The 26,322-nt window shown below is 35.5% G+C and overlaps 1 long non-coding RNA gene across 1 annotated transcript in view; it reads left to right on the top strand.

The window, feature by feature from the left end:
- Positions 1-24,750, top strand: part of LOC139081192 (uncharacterized) — a 53,973-nt gene extending 29,223 nt beyond the window's left edge. The window contains exons 7-11 of the long non-coding RNA XR_011536315.1: positions 817-1,031; positions 1,661-1,764; positions 8,322-8,454; positions 9,698-9,929; positions 24,578-24,750. This is a non-coding gene — a long non-coding RNA (uncharacterized lncRNA). The remainder of the gene's footprint in view (positions 1-816; positions 1,032-1,660; positions 1,765-8,321; positions 8,455-9,697; positions 9,930-24,577) is intronic.
- The last annotated feature ends 1,572 nt before the right edge of the window (positions 24,751-26,322 follow it).

The following is a 26,322-nucleotide window of genomic DNA, read 5'->3' as shown; positions in this document are numbered from 1 at the left end:
TGATCGCTGGATCATATTGAAAGAGTATGTTTAGTTTCGTAAGAAACTGCCAGACTGTCTTCTAAAGTGGCTATACAGTTTGCATTCCCACCGGTGATGAATGAGACTTCCCGTTGCTTCACATGCTCAACAGATTCGGTGTTAGTGTTCCCAATATTGGCTATTCTAATATGTGTATAGTGGTATCTCGTGGTTTTAACTTGCATTTCACTGATGACATATGATGTGGAGTGTTTTTTAATATGCTTATTTGCCAGTGTCTGTTAAGGTCTTTGGCCCACTTTTTTGATTGGGTTGTTTACTTTCTTATTGTTGAGTTTTAAGAGTTCTTTGTATGTTTGGTATTTTAATTATTATATCTTGAAAATACAATTTAGGCACTTTTCTTGCAGGTGTCTTTTATTTCTTGCATACTCTCACCTCATTATTCTTTGAGATCAATATTAATACTAGTTTCTCAGATTTAACTAACTATCCCATTGGGATGTCTATCTTGTCAATACTACAAAGATGAGTAAAATCATCATTTTTGCAATAGGACCTTCTCTTCCACCACCATATGTACAACTCCCCAGTTTTGTAAGCTGTTTTATAACACTCAGAACAGTTTTGTAGCTTTCTTCGTTTCTGTACTGAACATTACTTGATCAATTTGTGTATGAGTTGTATACGTTTTCTCTTTCTATTGTAAATGGGATCATTTTAAAATTGATTTTTTACCTATTGCTAGCCTATCAAAAATTTATTAATTTTTGTATATATATTTTCTGTCTGCCTAAATTACTGACCCCTTTTCTAACTCTCATCATTTTCCAGATGATTTTTCAGTTTTCTTGAAATGAACAATATCTAATTTCAATATATTGAGATAGAAAAATGAAGTCACATGTCATTTCGTTATAATCAATAAGTTCTTTTCATTGCAAACTCAAACCAGCCAATCAGCACTACTGCAGGCTGTGCGGGGACTGTGCCCTTCTAATCCCATTGACAGTTGATCCTTTGCACCTATGATGTTCTTGTGTGTTCAGGTATGTGGATACCACATAAGGAGGTTAGATGGCCTGTGCCGCCAGCTTAGCCATGGGTTTTCCTAGCATCCACCACAAGTCCAAACATATCTCTTGAAATTAAAAATTGTAATTTAATACTGTGGGTTAATCTTGTGTGTTAAGAATGCTTATCCTAATCTTTATCGACTGTTTGGTAAGTTGTTTTTCAATAGGAAACCGGCGTGTTACAATGTTTTGTTAAACTTGAAATTGAATCTTATGATATGAACTGTTACTTAGGATTTTATGTTTCTTGACATTTGTCAAGATATTTTCATGTATTTATCTCAATCAAGAATAAATTTTAACAAGACAGCTGACTTCTCCAAGTCAAGAGGCTCCTAGTCTGTCTTGTTTGAGGTCAAATAGCAGTTAAATAGCTGTTTGGTTTTTCCCTACAGAAACTTTATAATGTGTGTGTCTGTGTGTGAGAGACTTTTTTTTTTAATATTTCTTCTAAATTTATCACTAGGTATTTTATAGTACTTCATTTTTGGTTAATTTGCTTCTATGTAATATCATGCTGTGATAGTACCTTGTCATGTCTATAAATAGTTTTACATTTTACTTGGTATGTTATCTCATATTGAGCAATTTTATTTTTGAAGTAAATCTGATGTCATTGGGGAAAAAAAAGACTAACACACGTTTTGCCTGAGAATCTAATGAGAACTTCCATATAAAAGTCCCATATCACAGGGTCTACCATGAGGTAAGTATATAGTAGCTATTTACAATAAGCTTTGTTGTTATTGTTATATTTTACTAGGTGCTGTGACCTCTGCTGCACATGAGATAAATTGAACTTGGAGAGGTTAATGTCACATAGGAAGTAAAAGGTCCCCGTTTCCTTTCCCTTTTTTTGGTATGAAATATGTTGCATTTTTTCCGTTTTGTAACCAATAGGTGTTCATTATCTCTAATTTAATAAAGTATAAAAATAATATTAGAAGTTAAAGGTCACTTTAAATCCCATCCTTTTGAGATGCTTCCATTGCTATAATGGAAGACTTTATACACTTTCATATATCTTTTTATACCTATATTATATATAAGTTTATAATTTATACATTGTATGTGTGTTACTTAATTGGCCTCATCCGCCGCATGCTGTTTTTACTGTGGGTATCTTCATCTTCCCCTCCCAGCATCCGTGCTTCTTCATCCTTTCCTTTTGTTGGTTTAATGATATAGTATGTATTTCGGCAGACATTTCTTCATGTGCATAATATCCTCCACAGTCCTATTTTTTCAGGTAAGTGTATGTTTTCATATGTAAAAGTGTTAGATTTTTGTTACTGATTTATAAACTATCATCATCCTATAATTACTTTTTATGCCTCTTGCTTTATCACTTAAGAATACCTCATGAGGGGCCAGCCCGGTGGTGCAGCAGTTAAGTGTGCATGTTCCGCTTCGGCGGCCGAGGGTTCGCCAGTTCGGATCCTGGGTGTGGACATGGCACCACTTGTCAAGCCATGCTGTGGTAGGCGTCCCACATAGAAAGTAGAGGAAGATGGACACAGATGTTAGCTCAGGGCCAATCTTCCTCAAAAAGAAAAAATAAGAATACCTCATGAATAATCTTTCCTAGTCATCTGGTATAGCTCCCGTTCATTCTTTCAGTGAATGGGTACTAGTCCATGGTAAGAATATACCACATTTCAGTCATCCGTGTCCCTAGGTATACACATTTCCTTTTGTTCCCCCGTTTCTTCATCCTGGGAACAGTGTTATAATGAAATTTTTTATGCATATACCTTTAAGAAGTTTTACTTCTATTTCAGTGCAATAATTACAAGGAATATCATTGATATGTCAAAATGTATATGTATTTCTAATTTTTGTATATATGATAGGCTACCTTTAAAAATGTAGACCACTTTACATTTCCACCAGCAGTGTTTAAGAGGGCACTTTTCCCTTCATGCCCAACAGCAATTGGTGTTATGCTTCTTGTTGCTGGTGCCATTCAAATGAGTGGAAAGTGATATCAGCTTGTTACTTAATATAAATTTCCCCAACTCCTAAAGAATCTGAATATTTTTTCAGTTGTTTATTGGACATTTGTGTTTGCTCTTCTGTGAGTCTTCTTCTCAAAGAATCAGCGCCGGCCTGGTGGCGCAGCAGTTAAGTTCACACGTTCCACTTCTCAGCGACCCGGAGTCCGCTGGTTTGGATCCCGGGTGCGGACATGGCACCGCTTGGCAAAAGCCATGTTGTGGTAGGGGCCCCACATATAAAGTAGAGGAAGATGGGCATGGATGTTAGCTCAGGGCCAGGCTTCCTCAGGAAAAAGTGGAGGATTGGCAGCAGTTAGCTCAGGGCTAATCCTCCTCAAAAAAAAAAAAAAAGAATCAGTGACATATTTTCCATTTTGAGGGGTGGTCTTTTTCTTATCATTTGCTGAGAACTTTTTTCATTAATGGATATTGGATTTTATCAGATGCATCAATTGATATGATCATGTCATTTTTTTTCCTCTTAAGCCTATCCGTATGGTACATTTTATAATTCTTTAAGATTATTTTTTAGAGCATTTTTAGGTTCACAGCAAAATTAAGAGGAATGTACAGAGATTTCCCATATACCCTTGGCCCACACACAAACTTAATCTCCTCCATTATCAACACTCCCCACAAAGTGGTACATTTTTTTAAATTGATGAACCTCCATTGACACATCATGATCACCCAAAGTCCATACTATACATTAGGGTTCACTCTGGGTGTTGCACATCCTGTGGATTTGGACAGATGTATAATGACATGTATCCATCACTATAGTCTCATACAGAATAGTTTCACTGCCGACAGATCCTCTGTGCTCTGCCTGTTCATCTCTCTCTCACACCAAGCCCTGGAAACCACTGATCTTGTTACTTTCTTCATAGTTTTACCTTTTCCAAAATGTCATATAGCCAGAATCAGACACTATGTAGTCTTTTCAGATAGGATTCTTTCTCTTAGTTGTATGTTTTTAAGGTTCCTCTATGTCCTTTTGTGGCTCAATAGCCCATTTCTTTTTAGTACTGAATAATATTCCATTGTCTGGATGTATCACTTTTTTTTTTCCTTTTGAGGAAGATGAGCCCTGAGCTAACTACCGCCAATCCTCCTCTTTTTGCTGAGGAAGCCTAGCCCTGAGCTAATATCCGTGCCCATCTTCCTCTACTTTCTATGTGGGATGCCTACCACAGCATGGCGTGCCAAGCAGTGCCATGTCTACACCCGGTATCTGAACCAGCGAACCCCGGGCCACCGAGAAGCGGAACATGCGAACTTAACCACTGCGCCACCGGGCTGGCCCCTGGATGTATCACCTTTTATTCATTCACCTGCTGAAGGACGTCTTGGTTGCTTCCAGATTTTGACAGTTATGAATAAAGTTTCTTAAATATTCATGTGCAGAATGTTACGTGGGCATACATTTTCAAGTGCTTTTGGTAAATAGCAAAGGGCACGATTGCTGGATCACATGGTAAAAGTGGGTTTAGTTTTGTAAGAAACTGCCAAACTGTCCTCCAAAATGACTGTACCATTGTACATTCATACCAGCAATGAATAAGAGTTCCTGTTGCCCAACATCCTCACCAGCATTTGGTGTTGTGAGTTGTTTCGAATTTTGTTCATTCTAATAGGTGTGTCGTGGTATCTCGTTGTTTTAATTTGCAATTCCCTAATGATGTATGATGTTGACCATCTTTCCATATGTTTATTTGTCATTTGTATATCTTCTTTGATGAGGTGTCCGGATCTGTTGCCCATGGTCTTCTTTTTTAATATGTATTCTGACAGTCTCCGTCTTTTGTTATGTTTAGACCTTTCACATTTATAGTGATTATTGATATTGTTGGATTAATATCTGTAACTGTTTTCTACTCATTACACTAGTTCATTTCTTTTTTAGCTTTCCTCCTTTTTCTTCTTTGTTTTAATAGAGCATTTTATATGATTCTATTTCCTCTCTCTTACTATACGAAGTATATTGCTTTAAAATCTTTTTTGTGTGTTTGCCCTAGAATTTCCACTATACATTTATAGTTAATCTAAATCCACTTTCCAATATACATTATCACTTCCTGGATATGCAGGTGCCCTATACCAGAACATTCTGATTACGTCCTTCTGTTTTTTATTCCTTCATTCATTTCCCTTATCCATACACCATAGTTACTGAATACATTGTTGCTGTGATTTCTTTGAACAAACAGTTACCTGTCTGACCAATTAAGAACTACAAAAATAAAATATTTTGTATTACTTTTATTTATTCTTCTCTTATTCTCTTCCCATCTTTATGGTGATCTGAATTTCTGATCTGTATCATTTTCCTTCTGTCTGATTAACTGTTAGTATTTCTTGCAAAGCATATCTACTGGCATGAAATTCCTTTAATATCTGTTTGTCTTTCGAGAAAGGCTTTATTTCTACTTTACTTTAGTTTGTTGTTAAATAAAACTGTACATGTTTAAGGGTACATGATGATTTGATATACATATCCATAGTGAAATGATTAGTCAAGCTATTAACATATCTATCTCCTCATAGGGTTATCATTTTTTGTGTGTTGTAAGAGCATCTGAAATCTACTCTTTTAGCAAATTTACAGTATAGAATACAGTATTATTAAGTATAATCATGATGTACGTTACGTCTCTAGACTTATTCATCCCCTAGGACTGCTACTTTGTGCCCTTTGACCACCATCTCCCCATTTCTGCTATCTCCTTACCCCTCATAACCACCATTCTACTCTTTGCTTCAATGTATTTGGCTTTTTTGATTCCACATATAAGTGAGATGAAGCATATTTTTCTTTCTGCCATCTGCATTATTTCACTTAGCATATTGTTCTCAAAGTTCATCCATGTCACAAAAGGCAGGATCTCGTTTTTTAAGGGTGAATACTATTCCATTGTATATATATCTATATATATTCCATAGTTTCTTTGTCCATTTATCTGTTGATGGACACTTCAGTTGTTTGCACATCTTGACTATTGTGAATAATCCATTCAATGAACATGGGAGTGCAGATATCTCTTCTAGGTATTGATTTCATTTGTTTTGTGTATATACTCAGAAGTGGAATTACCAGATCATATGGTAGTTCTATTTTTTATTTTTTGAGGAACCTCCATACTGTTTTCCATAGTGGCTGCACCAGTTTACATTCCCACCAATAGTGCACAAGGGTTCCCTTTTCTCCACATCCTCGCCAGCATTTGTTACCTCGTATCTTTTTGATATAGTCATCTTATCAGTTGTGAGGTGATATTTCATTGTAGTTTTGATTTGCATTTCCCTAATGACTAGTGATGTCGAGCACCTTTTTATTTACCTGTTGGCCATTTGTATGGTTCTTTTTGGAAAAATATATATTCAGGTCCTTTGCCCATTTTTTAATTGAGTTGTTTGTTTGCTATAAGTTGTGTAAGTTCCTTATGTACTTCAGATATTAACCCCTTATCAGATATATGGTTTGCAAGTATTTTCTCCTAATCTGTAGGTTGCTTTTTCATTTTATTGACTGCTTCTTTTACTGTGAAGAAGCTTTTTAGTTTGATGTAGTCCCACTTGTTTATTTTTGCTTTTGTTGCCTGAACATTTGGTGTCATATCCAAAAAGTCATTGCCAAGGACAATGTCAAGGAAGTTTTTCCCTATGTTTTCTTCTAGGAGTTTTACTGTTTCAGGTCTTACATTTAAGTCTTCAATCCCTTTTAAATTCATTTTTGAAGTGTATTTTTTCTATCATACAGAATGCTAGGTTGGTGGGGATTTTTCTTTAAACACTTTAACTATTTCAATCCGCTCTCTTCTTACTTACGTGGTTTCTGATGATAAGTCCAATGTAATTCTTATTCTTGTTTCTCTATAAATTAGGCAGTTTCCCATCTAATTGTTTTTAACTACAAAATTAATATATGATAATTGATTCTAGAGAAATAGTGCAAGGATGTTTAAAGATAAAGATCTTCATTGATTTCCCCTTCCAGGTCCATATGTTGGTACATGTCCTTCCACTGGTTTTTCAACCTTAAACACACATAAACATGTATCCTTTTGCTAAAAACTGGAATGTCTGATAGGCACCATTCTACTAATTGCTTTTATTTTCCCCTCAACAATATTGAGTAATGAATACCTATTCCTATATTGGTTATTTTAAAAATCATTTTCTTAAATAATTCTACATTTAATAATATGTTGTACCTTGATAATACTTTGTGAAGAGAATAAGTTGAAAAACTTCCCTGGGAATATCCCATTCAACCAATAGTTTATATTTGTAATTATTGTGCTTTTACCAAACTATACATTTTGTAGCTGAAGAGATTGTGTGAAGTTAAATGATTCACCTACACGTCCCCTCTGTCTGGTCCCACAACCAACCCCCTTAAGAAAACTATAGCCTCATGAGTGTCCTTTCACATAACAGTATACTCATATATACATTTAGATGTGTTGTTAATTATCTTGGCAAAAATTAGTAAGTGTTATACACATTACCCTGCAGATTACTTTTCTCTCTCACAATAGAGAATGTCAAAAATTTTATTTTTACATTACCATGTTTTAAAATTTAACCCTTGATCCACCATGAAATATATATTTTGGGTAGTGTGAATATCTCACTTGATTTTATATTCTCCTCTTTCTCATCTTTCCCAATAGAATTTTATCAATTAATTTTGTCCTGTAGATCTCTTTCAGTTACTGATGTAATAGCTATTGTTTTAATGATTGTAGCTGTATTCTACCATTTACACTTTGTAATTAAATATGCTGCTCATAATCCTTCCCGCCCACGACATTGTGTCTTTTTAAAAAATATTTATACCCCTTGGCCAATCTCCCTTATTTATTATGGTAAATTAATTTTAATAAGAATATGGTTTAGTATAAAATCTTACAATTGCATTTTAATTGTATTATAACTATAATAAATCTTGAAATGTTAGCAGCTATTCCGTATTGATTCTTCTCATTCAAGACCATGAGCGTATTTGTAGTCAATGAAGCCTGTTATTTGCTGCTTGGGGGACTTCATGTTTGTCTTATATCGATCAAAAAAAAGCTCATAATACCTTTGTTGCTTGGTATTAGAATTTTCTCCTTTATTGTACATAGATTACTTTTCATGTATCTTTTCTGATTATTACTAGTGTGTAGGAAATCTATTAATTTTATCGTATATATTTTTTCCCTCTACTTACCTTTTGAGCAGTCTTACCAGTTCCTATCATTCCTTTTTTCTTCTCTAGGATTTTCCAAATCATTATATACGTAACATGTTTTTTAAGTGTTGCAATATTAAAATCGTCTTACGACTTCAAGGTGTCACTGGGAATACTTCCTGGACCTCACAACACAGACTAATTCAAACAGACCCCTGCTGTGAGTGCTTTGCTCTTCTCCAGCCATGTCTAGGCTGGTCTCTCAGACGTAGATTCTTCCTCTGCACTGGGACCTGGGCAGGCCCTTCTGTGGATTTGACTCTAGAATCCTCCAGAGCTGTCCCTGCAGGAACCTGAGACATAATCTCACTGCAAACTAGAAACTGTGTGATATGAATAATGACAAGTATAAAGGGTGTGTTGATATTTTTATTAGAACAAATTATTTGAGGTATTTATGTCTGATGATTGGGTTCTAAACAGGAATTATTATGATTTATATAGATGGATTTATCATACATGGACTCAGGTTGTCTTTACCTAAACATTAATGTCCCTATGTGGCTTTGTGGTTGACAAAACTGTTTTTACATGTTTTGTTTCACTTGACACTCTTCGCATAACAGTATAGTTCCTGGGTTTGCTATGAGGATTTCAGAAGATAATCCACACTTAGCACAGTTTTTGGAAAGTAAGTTAGCACTCTGTAAACGTTTATCTTTTAGTTGTTACTGTTATTGCTATTATTATTGTTAATAACGCCCGTTATATCCTTTCTATAGACAGAAAATTGATGTTTGATGGCACTTAAGTGACTTGCTTAGGGCTGCACAGCATTTGCTTTTCTTTCTTAAAATTTTACTGTGTTTAATTTTATTTCATGAGAAATGATGCCAACTTGTTGAAGTGAAACAGTACAAAGATGCATGAAGAAAAATGACATAGTTCAGTTCACGTTAGATTCACTTCATCCCTCTGCCGTAAGCAGTGCTCAGTGTGCGGGGCATATACTTCTTCACCACCTTGCACGATCAATTACTTACAGATTAACTGGGCCCACATATTAAGGTATTTTTGGTCACTGCTTATAAAAAAAGAAAAAAATGGGGGCAGGGCAGAATTTTCTTTATGAATTTTTCAACGTCTTATTTTTCTTCCTGGAGGGAAACAGCTGAGGGAGCATTCCCAATTGCCAATGAGACTTTATGGATTTACGTGTTGATATTCAAATTAGCAGCCCGGGTTGTCAGCATTTGGGTGTAATAGTATGTGCTGAATATCTCTGACATTATTTAAGAATTTATTCTTTTTTCTACTGTTCTCTCATCAATTCGTAAGTCAATATCACATTGTTTTAATTAGTGTACTTTTTACATTTAATAATTAATATGAAATATGTCTCTCACTGCTTTTCTTTTTTGAGGTTTCTCTTACATATTCTAACATACAAAATTTCCCTACAGCTAAACCCTAGCCTCAGTTCTTGAAATACTGTTGGAGGAAGTCATCAAGAGTACGTGACTGCCAGTTGACCTGAGAGCTGGACCCAGGCAATTGGAGGCTCCTTAACTTTCCCCTGCCTTGGGAATGGACGTTCCACCCACTATTCCCAGTCTTGGAGGCATTTCAGGGATGCAGCTTGAGATAATAATGTGTTGTTGAGACCATCCGGACAGTATACGCAACTGAACCCAGGTAAGGCCCCTATACGGCACACCTTGGGGATATTGCAGGTTTAGTTCCAGACCACTGCAATAAAGCGAATATCACAATAAAACAAGTCACATGAATTTTTGGTTTCCTAGTGCATATAAAGTTATGTTTACACTATACTGTAGTCTAAAAAGTGTGCAACAGCATTATGTCTAAAAAATACCAATGTATGTGCCTTAATTAGGGGCTGGCCCAGTGGTGCAGTGGTTAATTGTGCATTTCTGCTTCTCGGCAGCCTGGGGTTTACCGGTCCGGATCCCGAGTGCGGACATGGCGCTGCTTGGCAAAAGCCATGCTATGTTAGGTATCCCACATATAAAGTAGAGGAAGATGGGCATGGATGTTAGCTCAGGGCCAGTCTTCCTCAGCAAAAAGAGGAGGATTGGCAGTAGTTAGCTCAGGGCTAATCTTCCTCAAAAAAAAAATTATATATATAATTTATTGCTAAAAAATGCTAACCATCATCTGAACCTTTTGTGAGCCATAACCTTTTGGTGGTGGAGGATCTTGTAAAAAACGCAACATCTGTGAAGCACAATAAAGCAGAGAGCAATAACATGAGGTATGCGTGTGTAAACTTTAAGATTCTGACAGGCAGATTCAGAGATCTACTCTTCTTGCGACTGCCCAAGACAAGCCCCTTATGTAAGTTCCCTTACTTATTAAAACTGCCACCTACCAATCTGGAGTGGCCTACTTCAGTCTTCAGTCTCTCCTTGCCCACCATGTACGGGGGCCAATTTCATATTTCTCCCAGGGAACTCCCAAGTTTGCATACCAACAAATACCTAGCCAAAAAAGGCACATGGGAAGTTTTTACCGAATTACCTTAATATTAAGAATATATTTGAGAGATGGCCAACCCTGTGGCCAAATCATTAGCTTCGTGCACTCCACTTTGGTTACCCGGGGTTTGGCCAGTTTGGATCCTGGGGCCAGACCTAGCATGGCTCATCAAGCCATGCTGAGGGGCGTCCCACATAGCAGAGCCAGAAGGACCTACAACTACAATATACAACTATGTACTGAGGGGCTCTGGGGAGAAAAAGGAAAAAAAGTTTGGCAGCAGATGTTCGCTCAGCACCAGTCTTTAAAAAGATAAAAAGAATGCATTTGAGAAAAATCTCTCTATTTGATATTGAATCTTTCTGTATTAGATCATGTGTGCATATATTTTCTTTATTCAAATCACCTGGAATAGGTCTCAGAAAGTTTTCTAATATTTTTTAAAATAGGTCCTAAACAATTCTTAGTAAGATTATTTCTAGATAATTCTCATCTACTTATTTTTGAGTGGATACTGAATTCAAATACCTCTTTTAATATCGAAATACTTTTATTTGACACACAGATGTCAATCTCATATGTATATAGAAAATACTTTGCATAAAGATAATTTATTCAAAATTATTTGTAATGATTTATATTCAAAATTAGATGCTAGTTCAAAGGATCCCCTTTTCATTCTGTGCTGTACAATCTGAGCCTCATGTTGCTAAATGCCTTTTTGAATGAATTATAGCTCATATGCAGTAAAATTATCTGTTTTTATGTTTCTTTTCTGTCTACCCAAATTACTAAACTGTCCTTTCAATTCTCATTAGGTTGCATTTGGCCCTTTTTGATTTCTCTATATTATAAGTAACATCGGTGATCAGAAAATGCTCTAAACAACCACATCGCGTATTTGTTTCTTTTTTATAAAATACAACACAGGATAATATACACAGAATTTTACTTTGCAGCTTTATTTCTCACCTAACAATAGTAAGCGGCATGCACTGGGACAAGATGTTCCGTGGATTCGAGTTCCTGATTTCAACACTCTTGCCAATGGGGAATGTACTTGGGTACATTGGGTGACGTAGGACTTGAAATTTTTTCTCAAATACCAAGTTACCTTCACACCTTTTCATCACATTTGTTCCAGGAATAACTCTGAATTCTGGATCCCACATATATTGTAATTGTGGCTGCAGAATACAGTCTCTGGGACAGACATTCACCGTTTCTATTTCTAGACCTTCTCTTGAAATTCTCCTCTAATCAATAATCTTATAAACGTAATTTGTCATCCCCTTCTCAAATTACCCTAAAATGCTCATTAAGAGAAAAAGTCATTACTATAAAAACTTAAATGAATTGTAGGAATTTAACACACGGTCAAATTTGAGCCTTCGCATCAGGATCAGATCACGTGTTTAAAACCTTGTATTCAAGCTGGTTTTCTACATGAAGGCCCTTAACAATTATAAAGCTTATTTCAAGGACCTTATATTTGTTCTGTTTATTGAATATTCAGAATAGAGTTGTCATTTTTGTTGCTGTTGTTGTTTTGATAATCCTCCTTGCCATTATGTATGTTTTCAGAATTCCGCTGGCTCTGCTTGCTCATAGCATCTTTTCTTTTTAAATGTATTTTTTTAATTTGTTAATGATAACTAGTAAAATATGAGTAGCTGATATGTCATTTGCTTTTTCAAATTAATTATTCATTCTAAAAGTCAGGTATTATTTGATACACCTCTCTTCTGTCTGTCCAGCGAATTAAGTATATTACAGTTATCATCTTTTTGAGGTAATTTTCTCAAATTATCTACGTTAGTAAAAGCAATGGTATATTTTGTGCGTTGTATAATTCAAACCAGGGCCCATGAAATATCATCATCATCATCATCACAATCAGTGTGCTACACAACCTTGTGGGCCAAATCAGACTACCTCTTGCTTTTGGCTCTCGGCTCAGTTCCCTGTTCCCTCTTTCTCTTTGACCTCAGCTCTGGAATTTGAGCCCTAAGGTTCACTTCTCAGATGGATTTTGCTGCCAGCTCCTGCGGGGGTGCCCATGCAGCCTTTTGAAACCTCAATTCCCTAGAGACCTTTTAGTATCAAGAGTAGTGATTTAACAACAGGGATTAAAGTAAACTCATTACAAGGATTAGTCAAACTCATATCCTGCTAGGTAAGAATGTAGTTTTTAAATAGGAAGGCAACGTGTTACCTAAAAGTGTGTTTTGTTGGAGAAGTTACTGAATGTTCCATAAAGATATCCATATATGATTCTATGCTGATTTTCATTTTAAAAAATATATTTTCACACACTACCTCATTCAAAAGACAAATCAAGGGCCAGCCTGGTCCCTCTTTGGCGACCCAGGGTTTACCAGTTCCGATCCCGGGTGCGGACATGGCACCACTTGTCAAGCCATGCTGTGGTAGGTGTCCCACATACAAAGCAGAGGAAGATGGGCATGGATGTTAGCTCAGGGCCAGTCTTCCTCAGCAAAAAGAGGAGGACTGGCAGCAGCTGTTAGCTCAGGGCTAATCTTCCTCCAAAAAAAAAAAAAACAATCAAGGAAGCAATTATTTTTAAGGAAAAGGAAGTTCAGATATTCACTTGCTGCATGGTCTTTAAACAGCCCACGTAACATTTCCCGGCTTCTAATTTCCCGTTCATTAATACTCATACTTACTAATAACAGTAATAATTGTGCTTTTTTATATTTATGAACCACTTGCTTCTTCAGTAGAGTTTTAAGAACTTCTAAGTGAATTATTCTGATTTAATCGTAACAGACCTGAGACATTGCATTGGCATTAGTGTTATTTCTGTCTCGCTCATTTGGTCTTTTGAGTGAGGCAGTTTGTTTTGATTATAGTGATGCAAACGTTGTTCAGAGCCCAATCAGGTCGTATACTGTGATGATGCTTCCTTTTTATAGGACTTGTACTTCCTTTCTCCCCAAAAGTTAATTGTTTTTTTATAATTTTTCAGGTGTCTGTCGCTAGTTTATCTCCATACTCTCAGTAGAGATATAAATCTCCTCTCAATACTTTCAAACACAACAAGCAACCTCTCATTTTCAACTTCTTTTGGAGACATCCTTCTGGAGTTCTCAGTCACTCTGCTCCAACCTTATCTGCTGTTCTCTAGGCCTATTGCTCACGGGAGAATAGGAGGTTGAGTGGTTCCAGGTTCTAACTGCTTTACGTATAGACGTTCAGCCAATATTCCTGTTTTCAGCCCCACCTTTACTCTCATTATCACAAGTACCTTGTGTTTCCAATTCCCGGGGATTTTTTAGATTTGGAGATTTGCAGATCAGGCTGCTTCTGGGCTTCCCTACTCCCCAGGTTTTCTTGGGGCTTTCTCTTTCTGCTAAATCATTTTCCACTTACCTATCTGCATCTTTAATGCATTGCAAAATTATCAGGTGTAGTATCAAACAGTTGAGTTCCCCTCAGCTCTTATCTTTTAGACCTGAGAGATTCACTGTTTTCCTAGGATCTGGTCTTTCAGCCGAACTATTGACTTTGCGGCCAGCTCCTGCTTAGTTATCCATGTAGCCACATGAAACCCAAACAGACCAAGGTCTTTTTGGTATAAGGAATGAAAACTTATTAAGAGAGAGTTCATCTTAGCTCATTAGAAGAATTGCTTAAAGTACTCATAATCTAACTTATATGTTCTAGATTGTAAAGTGGTGTATTATCCAAAAATGAGTTTCATGAGAGGCAGGATGGAAAGTTGCAAGTATATGATCGCCTGTGTTTTGTTACACTTTTCAGTTCGCAAAAGTGCTTTTACATAGGTTGCTTTATTAAATCCTCATTACAAATCTGTTGTGTAGAATTAACGTCATGTACATCAGACATTTATTGCGGGGATTAAAAGAGCTAATCTCTATAAAAGCAGTTAACACATTGACGTTTAAATAAGAATTCATTAAATGTTAATAATATTTATTTTATTATTTTTTAAAGATTTTATTTTTCCCTTTTTTCCCCAAAACCTCCTGGTGCATAGTTGTATATTTTTAGTTGTGAATGCTTCTAGTTATGGCGTGTGGGACACTGCCTCAGCATGGCTTGATGAGCAGTGCCATGTCTGCGCCCAGGATCTGAACCGGTGAAACCCTGGGCCACCGAAGTGGAGCACGCAAACATAACCACTCGGCCATGGGGCTATCCCCAATATTTATTTTATTTTAAATAAAAAGTAATAGTGTTAATTGTACCTGAGGTACAAAGAATTAAATTGGTCATGTTCTTCATGCATGGCATGCCATCACTAGAAGTCCTGCTTGTCCTGCTTTTATTTAGTTACTTAATTAGTAATTAATTAATAATGTAAGAAACACAAACCTATCACTGAGAATAAAAGCTGGGACATTGATAATAACCTCCCTCTTGCTATATACCCACCCCTGCCAACTCATACCCTGGCCTCCTTCCACTAGAAGTAACCATCACCCCGATTCCCATTTGGCATTCCCTTACTTCCTTTTCTCTTTCTGTATGTAATCTTCTTTGGGGCTTAATTTTTTTCACTTTGTTATGAAGTTTTAACCTTATTTTTGTGTGCTACTGAAATGTATTACATTTGACTACTACTGAACATTCCATAGTGTGTATTTACCTTGGGTTTTCATCTATGCTCCTGTTCATGGACATTTGGACTGTTTCCAGGTTTTGGTATTGTGAGAAGTGCTGCTATGAATAGTCTTAAACATATTGCCTGTTGTAATGGAGAAGAATTTCTCTAGGGCCTTTCCTAGGAATGAAATCAATGGGCCACAGGTTAGGTAAACATTCAACTTTATGAGTTAATGCTAAACCATTTCCCAAACTAATTCCAGTAAGTTACACTCCCGCCAGCCTTGTGTGAGATGCTGTGAATTGACATCCTGACCAACACTAGGTGTCGTCAGTCCTTTAAATTTTTACCAGTAAAATGGAGGTAGATGGTATCCTCTTGTGGTCTTGATTTGCATTTCTCTGATTACTAATGATGTGGAATATCTCTTCATAATTTTCTTGTTGTTAATACTAAGAATGACTACTTCACCATTAAAAATATATTTGCTGTAGTTTTTTGGCAGATATACTATTAAGTAAGTTTTTCTATTCCAAGTTTATAAGAATATTATTAGGAATGAATCTTTAATTTATTAGATGCCTTTATTGTGAGAGTTACAATCTAATTTCCTACCTTGCTAGGGTTCATAACCATGCCCCTGTCCTGCTCACTACTATAAAAACCCAAGGCTTTAAGTTACTGAGCCTGGTATGAGCCCTCCCACCATCCACCTCTTCATCTCCATTAACCTTTCTGATTATATCTCCTTCCTGGGTTTGGACCCCAACTCTATTATGTGCTCAGCTCTACATTTGAAAAGAATTTTGTTATGTTTTATCCCATATTCTAAGTTTATAAGAGAAGAGTATATCTTTAGGTCATTTATACCACTGATTCTTAAACTTTAATGTGAGTAGGAACCACTGGGGATCTTGTTAAAAATGCAGATTCTAACTAAGTATACTGTAGGAGAGCCCAGGACTGTAGATTTCCAACAAGTTCTCAGGGGATACCTTGCTGCTAATCCCTGAACCACACTTTGAGCAGCAAGTTCTTACCTCGACCAGCCTAGCACTGGAAACAAGATTCCAAAATCAGTCTTCACATCTGGGCCCTGAAGAAAGAAGTGTGTAGGGATTTTGTGGCCAGCTCCTCCGGGGTTGCCTTGAAGCCAACATGACACTCGAATTCACTGAATAAATTTTGGTGTAAAAAAAAGGCAGCTTAATAATAGGAGTTTAATCTTAGCCAACAAGAAGATTTACTTAAAGCTCTTACATCCTGACATATTGGCGAATAGTTTTCAAATAGGAAATTAACATTGTGAGTAAATATGTATCATTGGACATGAGATTGAATTTTTTGCCATATAAATGGCCTACATTACTCCGATATCTAGATTTGCCAAACTATTTTGGTACAGGTTGGCTCACTTGATCCCCACAACAAATCTGGGAGGTACATTGTGGTGACATCCTCTCTCTGCCAAGGGTTTTTTGTTAGGGTTAAATAGGATGATGCTCATAAAAGCACTTAGTCACTGCCTGACGTGTAAGTAATCACTCAGGAAAGGTTATTTCTGTTTCTGTTATTGTTATTACTTACACTATTTGCACGTGTTATTTGTTTTTTCAAATCATAAAACTTGAACATTGTCAGAGGTAAAGTGACATGTGTGACATGATATGTGTGATCTTAATCACTGCACAAGAGTGGCCTAGGTTTGCTTTTCTTTTGAAAATGTGTTCCTCTATAATTTTTCATTGCAAAAGTGATGCTTCCTCATCCTAATTAGCAAAACAGTTCAAAAATAGATGAAGGATAATTGAATAATCTCCCCTCATAATACGTTATTCCTGATCCATTGACAGGCTTCCCAAAAATGCTAATAACATTTATATAAACATCTGAGCATTTTTTTTGGCTTAAGCAAATACTTATCAACACTTATTTGTATCAGGACCATTTCCTGGGTTGTTGCTTTGAAAAAAATGGGATCTACTGAAATAAATTGTTTTGCAACTTCCTGTTGTCACAGAACAATATATCATGGGCATTTCATAGGTCAATAGATTTTCTTTGTTTTATGTTTTAATATTCCTATTTCATTCCCATGGAAGGCATTTGGTTGTATGTTATGTAGTGAGAGTTCTATCTTTTTAAAATGTGCAAATCTCCAATCTTACTAGTTACAATTTTGTTTCAGTGAAATTTCTGTCAATTTTGGAGGCAATAACAGTCTTATTAAAATAATGTATGGTTACGGTGCCATTTAGAATCTGACGTGACAGATGTTCCTTATTACTTTTCTATTGTGTTATATTTCTTAAATAAACCCTTTTATTTTGAAAATAAATGTAATAACATTTTCTCAAATTATCAAGCAAAAAAGGTCACATATGACATATGATATGATAGAATTGATTTGCTTTACAGTAATGTAATGGATAGCAGGAGCAGGCCAGTCAATGGAGTACAAAGGAAATGTTTAGCCATACATTGATAGGCACCACAGATGCGTGATAGGTAAACTATTACCTCTATTTTCATTGATGTTTGAAATCGTCCATATCAACAAATTGAAACATGTATATTTGGCCTCCATGTTCCACTTTTTAAACAATGCTACTCTGGAATTTTTGAGGAACAAAAATGTAAATAATTTGAAAAAACTAACAATTTTATAATATCCAGTCTTCCATCCAGAGTGAAGCATATACATGCCGATATTCAAGCCTTCTTTGATACCATTCAGAGAAGGTTTATAGAGCCCTTCATATACTACTAGAATAACTCTTGACCCTTTGATCTCGAGATGTTTTATGCTTATCCTTGCTGTCATCAATGGATTATTTTCCAATTGATTGTTACTGGTATAATGGGAAACTAATGAATTTTGTTTACTTTTTTTCTGACTACTCATCTTACTTTCACTAGCTTAATACTTATCAGGTACTTTTGGGTATATAATCCTATTAACTGTGTATTTGATGCAACCTTAACCCACGGTTAAAAATGCTTCTCCATTTGGGGCTGGCTCTGTGGCTGAGTGGTTAAGTTCATGCGCTCTGCTGCAGGTGGCCCAGTGTTTCGCTGGTTCAAATCCTGGGCGTGGACATGGTACTGCTCATCAAACCACGCTGAGGCAGCATCCCACATGCCACAACTAGAAGGACCCACAACGAAGAATATACAACTATGTACCAGAGGGCTTTGGGGAGAAAAAGGAAAAAAAATAAAATCTTTAAAAAGAAAAATGCTTCTCCATTCTAATTGATTAGTGGCAATGCACTCCCAAATAAAACAAATCAGATAGAACAATTGCTTTTTTTGGTCTAGGTCTGGACCTGGCTGCTACATGGCCACTCCATCTTTTAGATATGGGACATTTACCTGTAGTATGGGATCTGGGCCCTCAGGTAGAGAATTTAAAGAGATAGGCTCAACCAGAGGTGGAATAACAGCCACATGAAACTCAAATTCAGTACTGACCTTTGAATACAATTGTAATGACTTAGGATTGGAGGATGTGAACGGTAGGCAAACTTAGCTATCGAGTAATATCAAGCAGAATTACTCACTGAGTCAAAATCCTGGCTGTAGGCTTCTATATTCTAAATAGGATGCCAATATCTTCTCTCTGAGTGTCTTTTCTTGAACATAGTGCCCTTGTCATATATGCTTACGTTGAATTCTGGGCTCTCTATTCTGTTCCACTGACGTTTGTGTCTTTTTTATGCTGGTACAATACTGTTTTGATTACTATATATTTGTAATATAATTTGAAAACAGAAAATGTGATGCTGATGCCTCAAATTTTCTCTTCTTGCTCAAGATTGCTTTGGCCAATTGACGTCTTTTGTGGTTCCACACAAATTTTAGGATTGTTTTTCCTATTTCTGTGAAAAATACCATTAGAATTTTGATAGGGATTACATTGCATCTGTAGATCACTTGGGTAGTATGGACATTTTAACAATATTACTTCCTCCAATACATGAACATGAAATATCTTTCCATTTATTTGTGTCTTCTTTGATTTCTTTCTTCATTGTCTTATAGATTTCAGTGTACAGATCTTTCACCTTCTTGGTTAAAATTATTCTTAAGCATTTTATTCTTTTTGATGCTATTCAAAATGGGATTGTGTTCTTGATTTCCTTTTCTGATAGATCATTGCTGATGTAAAGAAATACAATTGAATTTTTGTATATTGATTTTGTATCTTGTAACTTTGTTGAATTTGTTTATTATGTTTGTGTGTGTGTATAGACTTTAGGATTTTCAACATATAGAATCATGTCATCTGCAAACAGTTCATTTTACTTCTTCTTTTCGAATGTGGATTCCTTTTATTTCTTTTTCTTGTCTAATTGTTGTTGTTTGTACTTCCAGTACTATGTTAAATAGAAGTGGCTAGTGGCCATTTGTGCCTTGTGCCAGATTTTAGAGGAAAGCTTTCAGTTTTCCCCCATTGATTCTGATGTTAGCTGTGGGCTTCATAAACGGCCGTTATTGTGTTGAGGAAATTTCCTTTTACACCTATTTGGTTAAGAGTTCTTATCATAAGTGGATGTTGAACTTTGTCAAATAATTTTTCCGCATCTATTGAGATGATCATGTGATTTTTATCTTTCATTCTGTTCTGTGGTATACCACATTGATTGATTTTCGTATGTTAAACCAGCCTTGCATTCCAGCTATAAATTCCACTTAGCCATGGTGTATAGTCTTTTTGATGTGTTGTTCAATTTGGTTTGCTAGTATTTTATTGAGAATTTTTTCATCTATGTTCTTCAGAGATATTGGCCTATGGTTTTCTTTTCTTATGTTTCCTAAAGCTTTTCTTAAAAACTCTCAGCAGTTTACTTATGCAGAACAACTTTAACATAACCTATTTGATTATGCTAAAAATTCCCACACCCAGGAGTTTCTAATGTAATTTATAATATAAGATATTCCCACTTGGGGTCCTAGGAATATAGTTATTTATTTAAGTTACTTTTTATACCCCTCATGAAGTATTCATATTTTTCTTCAAAGGTCCTCAAAAATTCTTTCTAAGCTTTTCTCAGAGATATCTAAATTTTGTTTCCATTATGAATGGATTCATTACCTAATTTCCTTTTAAATAAATACTGTTAAATATATGGAAGTTTTAATATTTCTGTTTATCCTGTCGGGTATCTTTTTTTAATTTATCAATTGATTTCAGGGTTACGATAATATACATACATCGGATGCCTTATGGATAGAAATTGAAGTCACATAACACACTCATTATTATCCCCATGTACTGCACATGCCCATACACAAGAAGTCACCCAATACCCTTACTGTGGGGACTGTGTCACCCCTCAGTATTTGTTATTTAGTGAGAAATGTTTACATTTGCTTTAACATCTGTGAAATTTGTCTTCAGTTTCATGGTTATGTGGATTTTGCTGTCTGCTTTTCCAGGGTTCCCTGGGCAGCTTCCTGAAACTCAGCTCACTAGAGATGTTTTGTTGTAACAAACCCCAACCTAGTAGTGGAAGTTAATCTTAGTGCATTAGTCAGGATTCTCCAGAGAAACGGAACCAATAGGAGAGAGAGATAGAAATAGAGAGACAGATTTTAAGACATTAGCTCATGCAATTGTGGGAGTTAGCAGGTCCAACTCTAAAATCTCTAGAGCAAGCTGGCAAGCTAGAGAGCCAGAGAAGAGTTGTTGCAGTCTTGAGTCCAAAATCTGCAGGACGGGCCAAGCAGGCTGGAAATTCAGGCAAGATTTCTATGTTACACTCTTAAAGCAGAATTGCCTCTTCTTCAGGAAACCTCAGTCTTTTCTCTTAAGGCCCTCACCTGATTGGATGAGGCCCACCAAAATTATGGAAGGTAACCTGCTTTACTCAAAGTCTACTATTTAAATATTAATCACATCTAAAAAGTACTGTTTACAGCAACACATAGGTTGGTATTTGACTAACAACTTGGCACCATAAGGTAGCTTAGTTGATACATAAAATTAATCATCGCCCTTAACAAGGAAGGATTACTCAAGGCAGTTAAACCCTAGTTAAGTAGGTAAGGAGCTGTTAAATAGAAATGCAACATGCATGTTCCAAGGAACCGTGTTTTGTTACACATGGAACAGAATTTTGTCATAATAAGATGGATTATGTTTTCTGACCAATTTTAGATCACCAAACTATTTCCTCTTTGGTTGGTACATTTGACCCTGAAGACAAATCTGTGATGCAGATGTAATCATATTCTCTGCACCGTAGGTTTGTTGTCAGGGTTAAATGGGCTACTTTACATGGAAACAACTAGCAAGTTGCTAGCTGGACATGCAAATAAGCACACAGTGAAAGTTAATGATATTCACAAAAAGGAAATTTTGAAGCTATGATCATTATGTAAGTGATAAGGCAAAGTTAGAAAATAATCAATTGTCTATATTTGTGTCAAATAAAAAAGCTTCAATATTTTTAACTACAAAAGTAATACTTATACTAAATAGCAAAAAGGAGCAGATAGGTAAAGAAAATTTATTAATCTCCCCCCACAATGTGAATACCAAATTCACTAATGTTTTGTTTTGGGAAACTGCAACTTAACAGTGGAAGTTATCTTAACGATTAAAGAGTATTCGCAGAACCTAAACCCTGGCTGGTCTGTAAGTAGATTTTTTCAAAAGGAATACACTATATTATAAAATATTCAAGTATTTCCCAAATATAAAATGAAGTTTCTTTGTAGTATTATGTACTTTCTCTGTAGAATTTCATTTTCACAAATATGCTCACACATATTGGCTCGTTTGATTGCAGATGTGATAATACATAATACATGCCATAAGTTAATTCTGAAGATTAAATAAACTAATCCATGTTTAGGCATTCACTATGTGGATGCAACTTCTCAGTGAAAATTTATTATCATTTTCTTTATTAGTCTTTTTTATTCTAAAAGCACATATTTTTACCTCCTTTATATGGAGGATACCTCCGACCTGGAAAATTTGCATGAGTCACAAGATAATCAAGTGACCTGTTTTGCTTTAATGTTTTTTAAATGTTTTCTTTACTTTTTAATTACAAACGTAATACTTGGTCATAAAAATTAAAAATCTTATCCTCCTCCAACTCCCTGTTTCCACTGTCCTGCCTTAATGATAAATGTGCCAACAGCATACTTATACAATTTTCTATGCTCAAACAAATGCATAATCAACCTGCTGAAAATCAGAGAAGAGAGTGTTTGATTGTTGCTTGTTTCTAGAAAAGTAATATCATACTATGTGGATTTCTCTATAACTTGCTTTTCTTACCTAATAGCTCTGTCACTCTGTTTTTTTAAGGGTTTTATGCTCTAAAATTCAGCATTTCCACAATGCAGAATACATTTGTGAAGTATAAATTTAAATTCGTATAAATCCATGAATACTGAATTTTCCCAAGAACATCCGATGTTTCAGTTTATGTCTAGGGTTTCGAATCAATACTAAATCATTTCCTTATTATATCTGTACAGTAACTCTTAGTATCTGTTATGAAACATATCCCTTATCACTCTTCCTAATTGGGATCTTTATGGAAAGGTCATTTTTCTTTCAAATGAAATTTAATATCTTCATTTTGAATGTTTAAAAAATGTCGCATTGTTTAATTAACAGAAAAACATAAATGAATTTGAGGGAAACTACCTACCTACCTAATTCAATGTTCTTATATTACTCATTGATTGTTTTCTTGAGTTTGAGGTTTCTATGCAGTTAAGTCTATCGTCGCTCCATTTCTACATCGCAACGATAAAGCAGTTATATATCACCCACCCACTCCTCCCCTCCACTTCCCTGCAGCCTCAGGTTAACCAATATAAAGAGCTTGGTTACACCTTTCCATATATATAATATATGGTATTTAGTATTAGAATGTAATTATATTCGATATATTGTCCAAAGGGTTCTGCGTCATACTCTTCTTAGCTCACAACACATATTGGACATTCTTGTAGGTCTTTAGATTAAGGTTTTATGTTTTAAAATTCAACTCTATAGCACATGTGGAAAGTATTTGCATGTATGCTGTGGATGAGGTTTTAACATTATTCCCTGCGACTATAAAAGTTTCCCACAAAATTTGAATTGTTGATTCTGTAACATTGTTCTCTCTCACAATTCTTGAGCTGATGCCATGATTGTTTTAATTGGTAGAGCTTTACAATACAATTTGAAGGCAAGTAGCCTCCAATCTTTGGATTTTCTCCTTTAACTCTTTTACCAGTTTTGGTTGTGGTTCAGGTGAAACCGAATGTCATTTTTTTAATTAAAAAAATAAAGTCACTTTGGAACATTTAATATAATTAACTTTCTAATATTGGATCTCCCAGGCTCATAAATATTTATTAGCTGGTTTTTATATTCAGAACAATTTCGAAGTTTTTTAAAAGGAATTTTGACTAATCCTTGCTAATTTGATTTCTAGTTATTTTCATTTTAAAAAATATTTTCTGCTGTGAATTGATTTTTGTCTAATTTTTTAAAAGAAATATTGTTGCTATATAGAAAAAGTACTATTGTATTATTTTTGTTTTCTGTCTGCTCACTAAGATGTGAGCTTTCATCATTCTTCGCTGGATTCTTGTGGATTATCCACATAAATCATACTATCTCATAGGACTTGCCCTGCAGCATTACGTACCATCACAGTCGCTGAGGGCTACATGTTACTGTGCAGAGCAGGTCAGATATTACGTTTGCTTTTGGGTCTTCCTCCTTCCACTTCTTCCATCTCTATCTCTTAAAACTTGGCAGTAGGTGCATGCCCTCAAGTAAACTTCTGGGATGGATTTGCTGCCGTCACAAGAGGCCTTTACATATAAAATAACAATTTGACAATAGAGTTTAAAATCAGCTAGAAGTAAAGTGTATTCAAAGGACTTATATCCATGGCAGGTAACAATAAAGATTCTAAGTAGGAAAGCAAACTTCTACCATGTGTTTTGCCTTACAAGGAGTCAAATGTTTGAATAATATATTTGCTTATATTTCCATGTTGATTTTCACTTCAAAAAGTATTTTCCTACTTGTTACTTCATTGAATCCTGAAACCATAAATAGAGTCTACGGTATAAATTTTTGTAAAGATTGAGATAATCCATGTAAATTCACTCAGTACTGGCTGAGAAATAAGTAAGTTATTCTTATTAAGTAAGTAAATGTTAATAATGATCAATATGAGTAGTAGTGGTACTAAGAACCTGTTTTATTTTCTCCTTTTTACAGAATAGAGAACAAGATTGGAGAGGCTCTTGTTTCAATCATCAAAAGGCCCAAGTTACTTAATAATAAAAATTGTTTTTTCAGTCTAACCTGTGAAAAATCGCAAAGATATAAACTGAAGAAGTTAATAATCTTCTTGCACATCCTTTCTCTTCCACAGTGCAGATATTGAAAAGGTACATACTTGTGATCCTGGATAGCAAAACCCAATGTTATATTGATGTTATCTTCTCTCAAATACATCTACATTGTTTTGGCAATTTCAATTTAACACTCTATTATGCCTCTGGAAATTCGTCAAAGTGATATTAAAGTTCATCTGTAAGACTAAATGGGTGACGATGTTTAAAAATACAAAATACAAGAAGAGCAATGAGGTATATTTAAAGTATCAAATAAATTGTATTCTAAAGCTATAATGAATACAGGAATGCAGCACTGGCACAGAAATCGACAGATAGCTGAACTGATCTTATTGTTCAGAGTTAAGCAAATTCACTAATGTTTTTCCATAGTCCCTAAAATATTGTTGATAATTTTGCTTCTGGCTATCTTACAAATTTTCTTTCTATTGCAAATGAACATATTTTTCCATCATACTATTTAATTTCTTATTGCTGTTATATAGGAAAGCTGTTGATTTCAGTATATTTAATTTTGCTTATGCACCTAACTGAACTATCTTAGTAGTGCTCATCATTTTCAGTTCATGCTAGGATGATGGTCATGTTATCTATGTCACAGATCCAGTGTAACATTAAAACCAAGCCACAGCCTCATTGTCATAGTCAGTAAGTGGTATATATTGTCCAATCACACTCTGTCCTAACTACCCACTATAGTCTTTTTGACATGGTTTACTAACCCTAGTATTTACCATCATATCCCAGAAGACGTGGTTAACGTCTATAATCAGTTGACTGTAGGGAAAGTAAATTACCCTCCATAATGTGGATGGACGTCATCCAAGCTGTTGAAGGCCTTAAGAACAAGAACTGAAGCTTCTTGGAGGAGAAATTTTGCCTCAAGACTGCAACCTCAGCTACTAGCCAAGTCTGCTGACCTGCTTTAGACTTCAAATATGCCTGCCTCACAATCTGGTAAGCCAATTCTTTAAAATAAATCTCTCCTATACACTATATATCTTCTTTCTCTCTATTTATATATACCTATATCTATCTATCCATCTATCCTGATTCTGTTTCCCTGGAGAACCTTAACTGATACACCACACTTAAAACTGTCTTTGGAGTTGTCTTAGCTAACCTGATCAATACAATGACTCTCTGCAGAGACCTCACAATCTAAAATGCAGCCCGAAGTCCTCTTGGTCTAGATAGAACTTTGTAAATTACAAGCTTTGCTGTTAATATCTTTTGGAAGATTGGAACAGTGGTTAGTATTTTACATAGTTTTGTGTGAGAAATTTAATAATTAGCAGTATCAGTATAGTTTAGAAGGAAAATGGTAACAGGGAAGAAAGAAATGAAAACAGGTAGACAGGTAGATAAACAGTCACAAATGGCCTTCCTTCTATACAGGTAAAAATGTTAGAAAAACTTTTAAAGATGGGAGAATGTTGATTGAAAACCTTACTCAGATGGGAAATCAATTCTGTGGAAGAGAAAAAAGCATCTGGAGTGGGCCCAAAAATAAGACAGTAGCATCTCCACCCAGTTCCCTGTGGTGTAAGAGGACACAGAAGACCACCACCATGGTGCCTGTGACTCCATCCGGGTGGAGGGCTG

This window comes from Equus przewalskii, chromosome X (genome assembly GCF_037783145.1).
Source record: "Equus przewalskii isolate Varuska chromosome X, EquPr2, whole genome shotgun sequence".
Lineage (NCBI taxonomy): Eukaryota > Metazoa > Chordata > Mammalia > Perissodactyla > Equidae > Equus > Equus przewalskii.
Note: the sequence above shows the minus strand (reverse complement) of the source record. Positions and strands in the feature narration are given on the sequence as shown.